This window comes from Sus scrofa, chromosome 16 (genome assembly GCF_054392235.1).
Source record: "Sus scrofa isolate SSC_HxYL_T2T_F1_AM1 chromosome 16, Sscrofa_HxYL_maternal_Yorkshire_Landrace_v2.0, whole genome shotgun sequence".
Classification (NCBI taxonomy): domain Eukaryota; kingdom Metazoa; phylum Chordata; class Mammalia; order Artiodactyla; family Suidae; genus Sus; species Sus scrofa.
In genome coordinates, this window is record NC_139398.1 from 43,646,170 (window position 1) to 43,658,361 (window position 12,192).

General features: G+C 33.2%; 1 long non-coding RNA gene across 1 annotated transcript in view; it reads right to left on the reverse strand.

Annotated features, from left to right (window-relative positions):
- Positions 1-657: 657 nt before the first annotated feature.
- The window catches only part of LOC110257315 (uncharacterized), a 66,029-nt gene continuing 54,494 nt past the window's right edge, over positions 658-12,192 (reverse strand). Inside the window, exons 2-4 of the long non-coding RNA XR_002339767.2 lie at positions 10,988-11,084; positions 1,727-4,608; positions 658-1,411 (exon numbers count right to left, since the gene is read on the reverse strand). This is a non-coding gene — a long non-coding RNA (uncharacterized LOC110257315). The remainder of the gene's footprint in view (positions 1,412-1,726; positions 4,609-10,987; positions 11,085-12,192) is intronic.

A 12,192-nucleotide genomic window follows, 5' to 3' on the forward strand; every position in this document is an offset into this window, starting at 1 on the left:
ATTATAAAATATTATAGATCATCTTTTTTCTATAAAACATATTTAAAAATCACCTTTTCCTAGCATACTATTTGAATACAAATATCTCATTCTGCTATATAAAAATATATTTTCTACTTTTATTTTTATGACTAATTATGATGACTTCTTTAATGAGAACTATATCAGATTTCTCTTCCTTTTCAAAATGCCACATCCCAAAGACTCTGTGAACTTATGCAGCTTAAGTTTTAGTGATCCTGCTCAATAAATGTGAAAAATAAATTGACCTAAATATCTAGTTAATAGTAGAAGAAAAATCAGAATTCAAGTTCACAGCTGGCTACTAGTAGAAAGGAAATCAGAATTCAGGTTTTCTTATATACAGTGTTAAAACTAGTCAACCGTCCCAAGTTTTGGAGATATTCTGAATGAGGGCAAAAGAAAAATTGTTTATAAAACTGTAATTTAAATTATTCTTTCCCATCTGTTTGACTGTAATAGTCTAGTAGAGTACTATTATTAATAATATCGTCTGTCTTCTGGTTAAAAATATTCTAGCCTATGAATGCTTTAGATTTTGAGAATTATTATGCTAAAAGACAGCAAAAGGAATCCCAATCCTGAATTAAACAAATGGTCAGAAAGTTTAATATTCTCAAATCCAATGACTCAACATAATTGCCACAAAATGAGGTTTAATATTATCTTTTTATATTCATAGTTACGCAGATTCATAAGAAAACCAAAAGAGGGGTTTACGAAATTCATAAAGGATTAGAAGCAAATATATACTTCAAATCTATCAGAGATATTCTTCAAACTCCATCAATCTGGTACAAGTTTTCTACATTGTTTTAAAAAAATTCTTGCCTATATATTTACAGAAAAGTTGACATAACTAGATTAACTGACCAGATTATACATATTCTTATACATCTGATTCTTTCTCATTATTTTCCTCCCAAACAAAAAACATCCTTCTTTTACCTCACTGCCCTGTTTGTAATCTGTGCTAACAGCCTTCATAATTCTTCACCAAATTTATTTAATGACACACACACCAACAACATTTTTGTCAGTTTGTTTAACAAAACAGGTCTTATCATATACCTATTTTCTGACTTTTTTCCTCATTCAACATCTGGTACAAAATTTATAATTGATGTATTTGCAATTTATTCTTTGTAATGGCAGCCTTTTATTCTGCAGTGTGAATGTTGTGGATATTCCCTAAGTCTTTTTGGTTTTGATGAATGTGTTTGTGTTCAGGTGTTTCACTTGTGCTCCTACAAATAAATTTACCATACATACCCCTTGTGATTGAGTTCTAATAGTTTTTATTTCTGAGGTATAGATTCCTAGAAGTAAGATGGACAGGTCAAAAATTATTTACATCATTTCATAGTTAATTGCAACACATGGCAATGAACTGGCTTTTTTTTTTTTTTTTTTTTTTTTTTTTTTTTTTTTTTTTTTTTTTTTTTTTTTTGTCTTTTTGCTATTTCTTTGGGCCGCTCCCGCGGCATATGGAGGTTCCCAGGCTAGGGGTCCAATCGGAGCTGTAGCCACCGGCCTACGCCAGAGCCACAGCAACGCGGGATCCGAGCCGCGTCTGCAACCTACACCACAGCTCACGGCAACGCCGGATCGTTAACCCACTGAGCAAGGGCAGGGACCGAACCCGCAACCTCATGGTTCCTAGTCGGATTCGTTAACCACTGCGCCACGACGGGAACTCCTGAACTGGCTTTTTTAAAACTTCTAACTCTCACATCTTGTAGCATTTTATGAGAATGCTGGCTTCCTCACATCCATGCCAAAAACACTTAAATTTCTCCTAAAACGTATATAAATTGATATATCATTCTTTCTTTGATTTGTGTTTCCCTGACTGCCACTGCATTTGAATACCTTTTCATATGATTGTTAGCTATTTGGATTTCCTCTTTCATAAAATTTCTCAGAATTTACTCCTTTTGCTCATGTTTTATTAATTTTTGTCCTTTCCTTCTAATTAATAAAAGCTATTTGTTTATCACAGAAATTCTCAATATACTAAGATACTTTACCTCCAAATCTATGCTCTATTAGATCTGTTAATGTTTCATTTACCCTATAAAAGTTATATATTTTTTACACAATATCTAACAAAAACATTCTTAGGCATTATATTGATTTACTAATTTATTCTACATCTATTATTGCTGTAGATTATGATGATGACATTGATGATTTTGGAATGATTTGCCAGTCCAAAGCAAATTATGTTTTGTCCATTTATTCAGCCAATATTGATTGCTCTGCTCCAGTTACAATGTTTTTCTATTAAACTGGACTAACTTTGTGAATAATAAAAATAATTCATAGTTCTGATGCTTAGTCATATCTTACATACTTGTCACAATAATGTTTATAAGGCATCATCAAGAAATCTGGTATGTAATTTTTACATATAACACCCTCAGGAAAGTATCCATATGCATTAATACTTATTTAAATAACTGTGAACAGAGAAACGATTTACTGATATGATTTATCTATTGCCTCATATAGTATAAAAACCTTTATTAATGAGTCAATACTACGCTATTTAGTCTCACATTTTATAAAATCAAATTGAATGCCGTAGTCTTAAGAGTCACAAAAACCTATGCTACTATTAAAATATATTCATTTATTTCATTCTCAAATGCAGCGTTGGACAGATGTTAAATATATAGTAATTTTTAGATGAATACATAGAGGTTCTCTCATTTTTAATTTCTGGTGACTCAAGGCCAGGTAGAAGTAAGTTAAACAATCTTACACTTAGGTGGAAACACCTATGTAAAGAAAACAACTGTTAAATCTACCAGGAATTGTTCAGTGATTTCATCTATGAGAAGGAAGCTTCTAGGTTTTGAGAGCCGCCGTTCGGAAAGGACGGGTGCACTTGCTCCCATCAGCACTGCGCATGTGTAGTTCTGCCCTTGTTCTGGGACAGGGTTCTGTTGAACCCCATCAGAGTCTAAAATAGCATGGTGTTGTTATCTGTTGCTTAGTTTGCTACCCCTTTCTTTTGATGATTTGAAAAGTTATATACCCAAATATAATATATGTAAATTACTAGAACCCCCCTTATAATATTATTGAACTCATAAAGTACATTAGTTTGATATTCACTAATTTTAATGCATTACACCACGGTTGGCCTCTAAATGATTCCATAATAAATTCCATAATAAGTATTATAAATTCCATAATAAAGATTATTTTTAATTCTTTTATACAATAGTGATCCACAAAAAATTTTATTTGAAAAACATGGGTTCTTTTCACAGTAATTTTCAAAACAAGAAATTGTTTTCTCTGTTTAAGAAGGGAAATAATGTCCTCATTAGAAGAATAAAGAAATTATGAAAATTAAAACAAAAATTGAAATGCCTCATAGATACTGTAAAAAAATATGAAAAAAATCAATTATTTCAATCACTGTAGTGCAAGCCTCTTTTAACTACTTGTTTTTAAGGATTTCTATTGTTTTTACTGAGTTGTAAAATTGGTATTCAATATTTAATGATTTATAGGCCTGAAAATCTCTTCATTGTTATTGTGAAAATACCTGTATTTCATCATCATTTTAAATCTACATGCCCAGACACCAAAGCATTTTTATTCATCCATTAAAATAATAATATTGGGCAGAATCTAATTTGGCTAAAAGACACTATTTCTCTTACAAATTGTTTATTTTCACACATTGAAAACTAGTTGGCAGCATCTTTACATGCTATTTTTTTCTAACATTTTTATGAAAACTACCTATTTAGTTTGATATTCACTCATGTTTAATGCATTACACCATGGTTTGCCCCTAGATGATGATATTAAGGACTTTATGAATATCTGAATGTAATATAATTTTGATTAAATATACTAAATTGTTTTTATCAGATGAAATAACTTGCCATGGACAGACTTTATGTTCACTGGGAGACTCTGCTTGGTTGTTTTCTGTTCTTGGGCGCAGCCAGGGATTGAATAATATGCTGTGTACAATCACACTGACCACTGAAAGACAAATGCTGAGTGCACTGAGAGGCCCCAACCTCTTCAGGACTAAAAGAATTTTCTGACTGCTACATTTCAAAAACAGATAGCTGAAAGAGAGCAACATCATTTAAAGCTGCTTCTAAGATCAGTGGAAGTCCATTTCCCCTGTTCCATCTCTTCAAGAACAGGAGATGGAGTCTATTTCTCAGAAGTTTGAAAAAAACAAACAAAAAAAGAACAAACGCAACTTTGCCTTAGGAAGTCTAAATTACTTACATGTAACCTCAGAGTCGTTCAGAGTTTCACAATAAAGCCTAGACAGTGCCCGCAGAACAGTGACATGGTGGTATATGAAGAGAGGGCCTCTTCTGGGTGTATTCACCTCTGCATCTGTTGATATTACATGGCCTTGAAGTCTCTAGAGTCTCCACGTACCTTTATTTCTTTTTGGTGTGTTTGGATCTCTGCCTGTTTACTACAGCACTCATGATGCATGAAAAGAAGCCGGCTGGGATGTTTTATCTCTTGTCTGAGCTTGCTTCAATTAAATTAATGGACCCATTCAGCTCACTCTTTCCCCTTTCAGATGTGCCCCTGATGAATACATTAAAAAGATCTTAAGTCTCAAGATGGTACATCATGGTATTAGCCAGGGCACTCATTTCCCTCTGCCTTCTTTTTCTGTAAATCAAATAATTAATGAGATCTCCACCTCAATAAAGCACTTCATCAATATTTTGTGGCAAAGGAAAAAAAATGCCCTCTTTGCTTATAGTAGAGCTTTCATCTCCATCTGTGTAGGATTTTGTGGGCAAATGTAGTAATATTAAAATGACAAAATATTGACTGATTTCTTGCAGTTTGTTCTTCAGAGCTGAGAAGGATTAGCTAAAGGCTTTATTCACTATTGGGCAGAAATGCAAGTGACAAGCTTGTCAATATGCTGTGGGTGTTTTGTACTCAACATATAAGTTGTAAAATCCAGTGGGGCAATTAATTTTGCCAGAGTTTAATGTCACTAGAGGGTTAATATAGAAACACACACATTATTTCACTGTTTTTTAAAGAAGTGAGGAATTACCTATATTTAGCTATATTTTATTTATTTTTCTTATATTTTAAGATATTTTGACTTTTAACAACAAAGTTAACTGCTTTCTACCTTAAAGTTTCAATTAAAAAATGACACTAAACACTTAAGTGGCTGTAGTAGCTCCACTTTAACTTGTTACATGAGAAAGTCCCTTTTTATAGACTGTAGAAGCTATATACAAGATTAGAGGAGGAAACAGTTGTATCTACTTTGTGCAAGGCTCTCCAGCTGGGCTGGCAGCCATTTCTCCTATCTGTCTAGAGGGCTACACCATAGAAGTTATGGACATTTCTTTATCCTGCTCATTTATATGGGTGGAATCTCAGTCAAAGACACAGGTTTGCTTTCCTGAAGTGTTTAGAGTCGCTTTAGGATGAGTATCAATAAGCCATATTTGATGTTTCATTGAACATCTTATGTCAGATAACATGGGTCACAGTCTGAATGGGAATTGAGTTTGGAGAAAGGGAAAGAGAAAAAAGATGAGATAGAGATGAGAGAGAGAGAAAGAGAGAGGTAATTAAAACTGATTCATACTGCCAGATACTAGGCTTAACTCGGTCCATGCAAATCACTATCACCCAAAACACAGCTTAGTAAACTATGAAACAGAAGGAATGATGTAGCCCTTATCTTTGTAGATCAAGGATTCAAACAGCCAAATTTAGAGCAATAGGAATCCTACAGCATAAATATAAATACATGAACAGGATGAGGAAGGAATTAGAGAAAAAAAGAGGTTTGCTGCTTTTATTAAAATAACTGGATACAGTTAGAATAGGACTAAGAATGACTTGAAAGGGAAATTTGGTGGAGAAAAAGCATGCTAATCTGGAGATCTACAAAAGATGAGAGTTGTTTTCAGGAAAACTAGGAAATGCAATAATAAATAATTCTATCTACTGTGGTCAAGGACAATTTCTTTTCACTGACTGAGTCATGAATCCAGCACTGATTTGTAGTATATATTTAAACTTCATCTCAAAGGATTCATAACTGAGATAATACTTATAGGACCCATGAGAGGTAGGTGAGGCAAGATTAATATTTAAATTATCCCGGACTGCACGTAATCATAATGTCCAGCAAATAAAGTGGATACTCAAATACAGGTCTTGCCATTTACTGAACTTTCTTCAGTTAACTTAATATTTATGGAGACTTACAGATTATTCCACACTCAAATCCAAAATGACATGACAAAAAGAGTGGAGAGGAAGGGAAAATAGAAAAGTTACAATGGCTACTAGAGAAAGCTGAAATTCTCATGCCAGAAACCTAAGACTATTGACAGATTTAATGAATATTGAGTAACAAAAGGCATAGAATCCAATTTATAATTTGCTCTCCAAATAAAACTGTCAATTTGAGATCAAACTAATATAAAGTGATAAATAAATGCTAAAGGAAAAAAAATATGGGCAAGCAGAAATAATTGAGGAAAACACAAATGACGTTTAAAACTAATTTACCTTATAATTAATATCAAAATATTAAACATAAAATGGACAAAAGATAAAATACAAGAGGATGCAATAGCAGTCATGAATTTTTATGTATAAACTAACAAAATATCTAAATATCTAAAGGTACTAGAAATTAAAACAAAAAAATCATAGATGTAGTGGTCTTAAGACATTTCACTGTCTCGACTGATTTAAAAATTAGATACAAATGTATATCTGGAAATACAACTAAAATTTGACTAATAACTATGTAAAATATATCATGTACCCCAAAATAATAGCCTCATGGAAAAGTACGTGAAAAACTGACTGTACATTAACCTAAAAAATATTGATAAATCTTGATGAGCAAATTGTTTTACCACTATATAAGAAAATTGAATTCCAAAGTCACTACTGAAATAATTTTTTAAATTAATCATAAATTAATTGAAAAAAATTTAAATTACCTTCTTATAAAACAAAGCTAAGCAAAACAAAGAATAATAATAACAGCAAGGCTTTTTGGTCAAAAATTTTAAACTACATATTTAGAGTTTGCTCATTTCACCCAACTAGCTATGTTTGCAAATATTATAGTTTTAATTAAGGCTTTTACATAAATATTTTATTAAATATTGAGTACACAAAAATTGCTCATAACTTATGTGTAAAATATAAAGGCTAACAATATAGTAACATACATCGATTTAAGGGAGAAAATTAACTTTGCATGTGAATTCCCTGTGTAACCTCCCCAGATCCTTGATCTACTTTCTTTTCCTGTTCTCTTGATTTACAACTCTATTAAATCTTTTATCATCCTTTGACTTTTCTGGATATTTTTCACTGCATATATTAGTATTCCAAATGATATATTCTGTTGTATATGTATTGATCATTGCTGAAATGGAATACAAAATCCCTGACTTGCCCTTTTCACTTTTCATCATTCTCTATTTGTGTTTAGCTGAAGTGAATTCATTTTTGCTGCTACACAATAATCTATACCATAACTGATCTCATTTTTCTGTTGATAGATGTTTGGGTGCTATCCAGGTACTTGTATTTGCAACAGTGCTGCTATAGACATACTTGTACAAATCTCCTAGTACATATTAAAAAAAAAATAGTTCTACTAAGGTATTACCTAAGAATTCCAGTCAAAGAGAAGATGGTGTTTAATATGTTTTGCTGTGATTTTTTTAAAAGTGCTTCATGATATTAGAGTTATCCTTTCCAAAAAGAAATGATTATATTTAAATACCATTAAGATTCCTTACTTAATGTTTCCATAACTGATATACCCCCATAAGTTTCAAATATTCTTTCAGTATTATCCATTAAAATAATGTTTATTTATAAAAATAAAAAGTATGCTCAAAATAAAAAATCAAGCCTATAGAAAGTTAAAAATAAAAGCAAGAATATTAATCCAAATATATATATATATATATATATATATACACACACACACATACATACAGATTAGTATATAAATGTGCACATAAATAAAATTAATGTATATTAATTCCTGGAAATGTAATGACCGAGTCAAATCTTTTTAATGGTAAACTTTCCTGGCTGTAGAGCACTGTATCAGTTTCACACTGCTGCTATAACAAATTACTACAAACTTACTGGTTTTAAATAACACAAATTTATAACCTTACAATTCTATAAGGCAGAAGTGTGAGGTAGGTCAGAAGAACTGCATTCCTTTGGGATGCTCTACAGAGTCTATTTTACTGCATCTTCCAGCTTCTAAAATTGCCCACATTACCTGGCTCATGGCCCCATAGTTCCTCTTAAAACAAGCAATGTAATCTCTCTTTTTCTCTCTTACCCTCCTATTTCCTTCTCATGAGGATCCTTGTCATCACCTCATTTCGAACTAGACAATCTTCCCCATCTCAAGCTCCTTAATCACATATAAAAATCCCTTTTGCTTTGCAAAAAATAAACATGCAAAGGTTCATAAATTAGGGCATGAATATCACCGAAGGACCGTAATGCAGAATACTACAAGTAACCTTGGGAGTAATCCTATGTCTGATTAGGCCATAAAGGGGAAGATCAGTGGCAATCAACGAGCTCAAAATCTAACCTTTTCTTTAAAGAATTTTGTTCATTTATAATTAACAAACCAGACTTCCCCATGAGCCTTGGACATTGATTTTTATAGTGGCAATGGATTTTTATAGTGTCCTCACATCTTTTGATAGGGACTCTCATCCTGCTGCTAATGTAATCTCTACAGCCCACTACCATATCTAATTTGCTCTAGTTTTGATTTTCTAAAAAAGGGACTACCCTACTCCTAAACTTTAAAATGATAAGAGTACAGTTCTTCTTACTCATTAACAATACCTTTGTTACACTATCCATATTAATTTTTCTATGGCAGCTGTGGTTTATCTGTATCTGACACTTGTATCCAAAGGTGTTTGATAGTTAGAAAATTTCATTGTTTAAAAGTGTATTTTTAGAGCTTTGGCAAAGCTTGATGGAAAACCTGATTGGCCTCAATACTAGTAAAGCCATTTGTGCTCTAAATAAAACTTTCCTCATACTTTTGATCAAATTTACAAAGCAAATATGTTCATCTTTTGCTACCTAGGTCAGCTCAAAGTCAATGTAATCTTTTATGCTGTAGGAGGCTAAATGACTCATTTTTAAAGTAAAAGAGAAATATTGTCTCTATTAGGATGTCAAAAGGCAGCTTATCTGATGTATTAATAAACAGAGCCAAATGGTCTTCTCCTACATATTTACCCATATCTGAGTCAATCACTCAGCTGAATTTATTATAACTGCTAGGGCTGAGTTAAGAAGACATTTAATTATGAAGCACATAATTATCACAATGTTTGCTAAAATGGGATAATGAAATATATCTGGCATAAATATTAGTATAAATGTGGACAGCTGTAACAGAAAAGGATGAAATTAGGCTAGCACAATATTCTATAATTAGATAAAAAGGTTTGGAATATTTTAATGAAAAAATACTCAGAAGAACCAATTTTTTAAAAATAAATCAATGATGAAATACAAGCAATGAAGAATAACCAAAACGGAGGACACCAGAGTTCCTGGAATCACCTGACAGAGAACTATAAACCAAATCATATTTAAAAACCTTGTTGTAAGATGGCACACACAAGCTTTTCCTGACCCCTGCCCTCTAAATACATCTAAGCATCCTGAAACAGTCAACAGATGACCATATATGGATTCGGAACACTGAAAGGTATAAAGAAAGCCTCACAATCCTGCATTCCCTGGGTTTTCTTTTCATCTCCCGTAGGTCTCCAGCTGGGCACCAGAGAGGCCCACTACCTGGAAAGACCAACATGTGTAGCCCCACACAAACAAAGACACTGCTTTCTTTGGTGAAAAGGCCAAGAAGGAGACAGCCCATCAGAGACCTCGCTGGAAGACCCATTCCATGGTCCCCATCCAGGGCACAAAGGGTCCAAATGGCCACAGCGGCAGAGCAAGGGCTTAGAGACCCATACCTTGCCCCAAACCGGGGCCAGTGACAGACCTGGTCCAGTGTAGCAGCAAAAACAGAATAGGGACCCACTCCTGTCCCATATCAAGAACATTGCTGCCTGATCAACCCCAGCAGCAGAATCTACAGATCCATCCCTGCCTCACATCTGAAGCATCAGCAAGCCTGATATATAGGAACTCTCACAAGCAGCTGTCTGTCTTTAATTAAACTACTTGAGATTTGGGTTTTTTTTTTTAAAGTTATAGTTAGGCAACATTTAATTCTGGCAAAGACAAATAAAATTCATGGTCTTTTAAGACAGAGGAGGAAACTAAAATATTTACATAGAAAAAATCATTTAAAGTGCAAAATTGCAGTTTGATCTAAGTCATAATCTTTATTTCCAATACCATTTAGAATCAAGACAATGCCACCTCAGGAAAAGGCAATGCATGGAAGCATTTAAAAATTCTTACTAAATCCTCAGGGCCAGAAAAAAGGAGACCCAGACGCTTGGATCTATCATTCTTAAAGCACAAACAACTTTTCTAAATCAGGATATGCAAAATAATAAAGGAGACGATCCATCTGGTACATGGACTTGAATTCCATTTAGCCCCATGTTAATAAATTAGCAGAAAGAATATGCACACATATACGTTTCTCATCAGTAGTGCAGTCATTATGTTGAACAGAGATAACCCGATTCCACTAGATTAGTTTTCTTATTTGCAACAAGGAACTTAAATTGATACAGAGGGCATAAAGAACTGCAGTGCATGTATCAAGATAGAAGAAAAAAGACAGCTTTCTGAAAGAGAAAATGTGGAATGACTGTGTACTTTGGATACAAGGACCTTGAGGAAAGGACACAGCAGGTGAAATTTAGCACATAATCCATAGGTACCTTGTGTGTGGATACAGGTCTGCACTTACCATTTTGATGTCACTGTTCACCAAATCCTCTTGGGCTGCATCCACAGAGAGAAACCTTTTTCTTTTCTTCTTTTTGTTGTACAGGTTAGTGATGCACCTGGTGGAAATGAGTCAAAGAGAACACTCAGAAGGTGACTTGAACAAAATATCAAAAAGAAAATATCTGTCTCCAAAGGGGTGTTGCATGCTATTTAGAACAAAAAAAAAAAAAAAAAGAATCACACAGATAAGTATTGGTGGTGCCCAGTCACATTTTATCTAAACCTTAGGATAAAGCTTTGGGTACTGCCTGAGAATCTTTTCAGTCTTTACTCCTCCTATGGATGTTCTGAGCCTAATGCTATTAATCCATTAACCATTGTATTCATTAAATGTCTTTTATTCTGACAATTTGTTTCACAAGCACCATTTTAATAGTTGTATCTGTGCTTGAACAGGACATCTAAACCATTCTTCTGGCCCACTTTTATGTGGAGAAAATTTTTTTGGCTGTTTGAACAAAATTACAGGCATGGCTTTTTTATGCTAAAGAATAGAGCTTCAAAATGGAACGATTTTAAGAACTACCTACCATGAGAAAGATAACAGAGTCGCTTATGGATAAAAATAACACCCAAAAGGTAAGAATAAGGGATAATAATTTTAAAAGGTAGGTGGGAAAAAGAGTACCTGATGGAATTCTAACTTAGAAAAATCTGGGGAAATAAGAATACATTTTTTTTTTAAACCAGATGCTCTGAGAAGTTTAGGGACATGGGTGGGTGGAAAAGATCCTTAGTCTTACTATGGTAGTCTTTGGATCCACTTGGAAGGCTTGGCTATAGATTTGTAAAGCTTATTTTAAAATAATTTTCTAGTAATGTTTTTATTGAGGTGTAACTCATAAAAATGTCCAGATTTCGACTACAGTTTAATGAGTTTTGACAAAGATATACACCCATATAACCACTAACCAAATCAGGATATAGAAAATTTCCATTCATCCCAGATATTTATCTTATGTCCAATTCCTGTCAACTTCTACAGAACTGACTGGATTTCCGATTTTTATAACTGATGTCTATAACTGCCTACCCCAGAACTTTTTATAAAAAGAACTATACGGTAGGTACTGTTTTGTCTCTGGCTTCTTTTATGTCTATACTGTTGCATATATCAAGAGTTGATATCTTTTTACAGACACTGAATTACATGAATATACAATA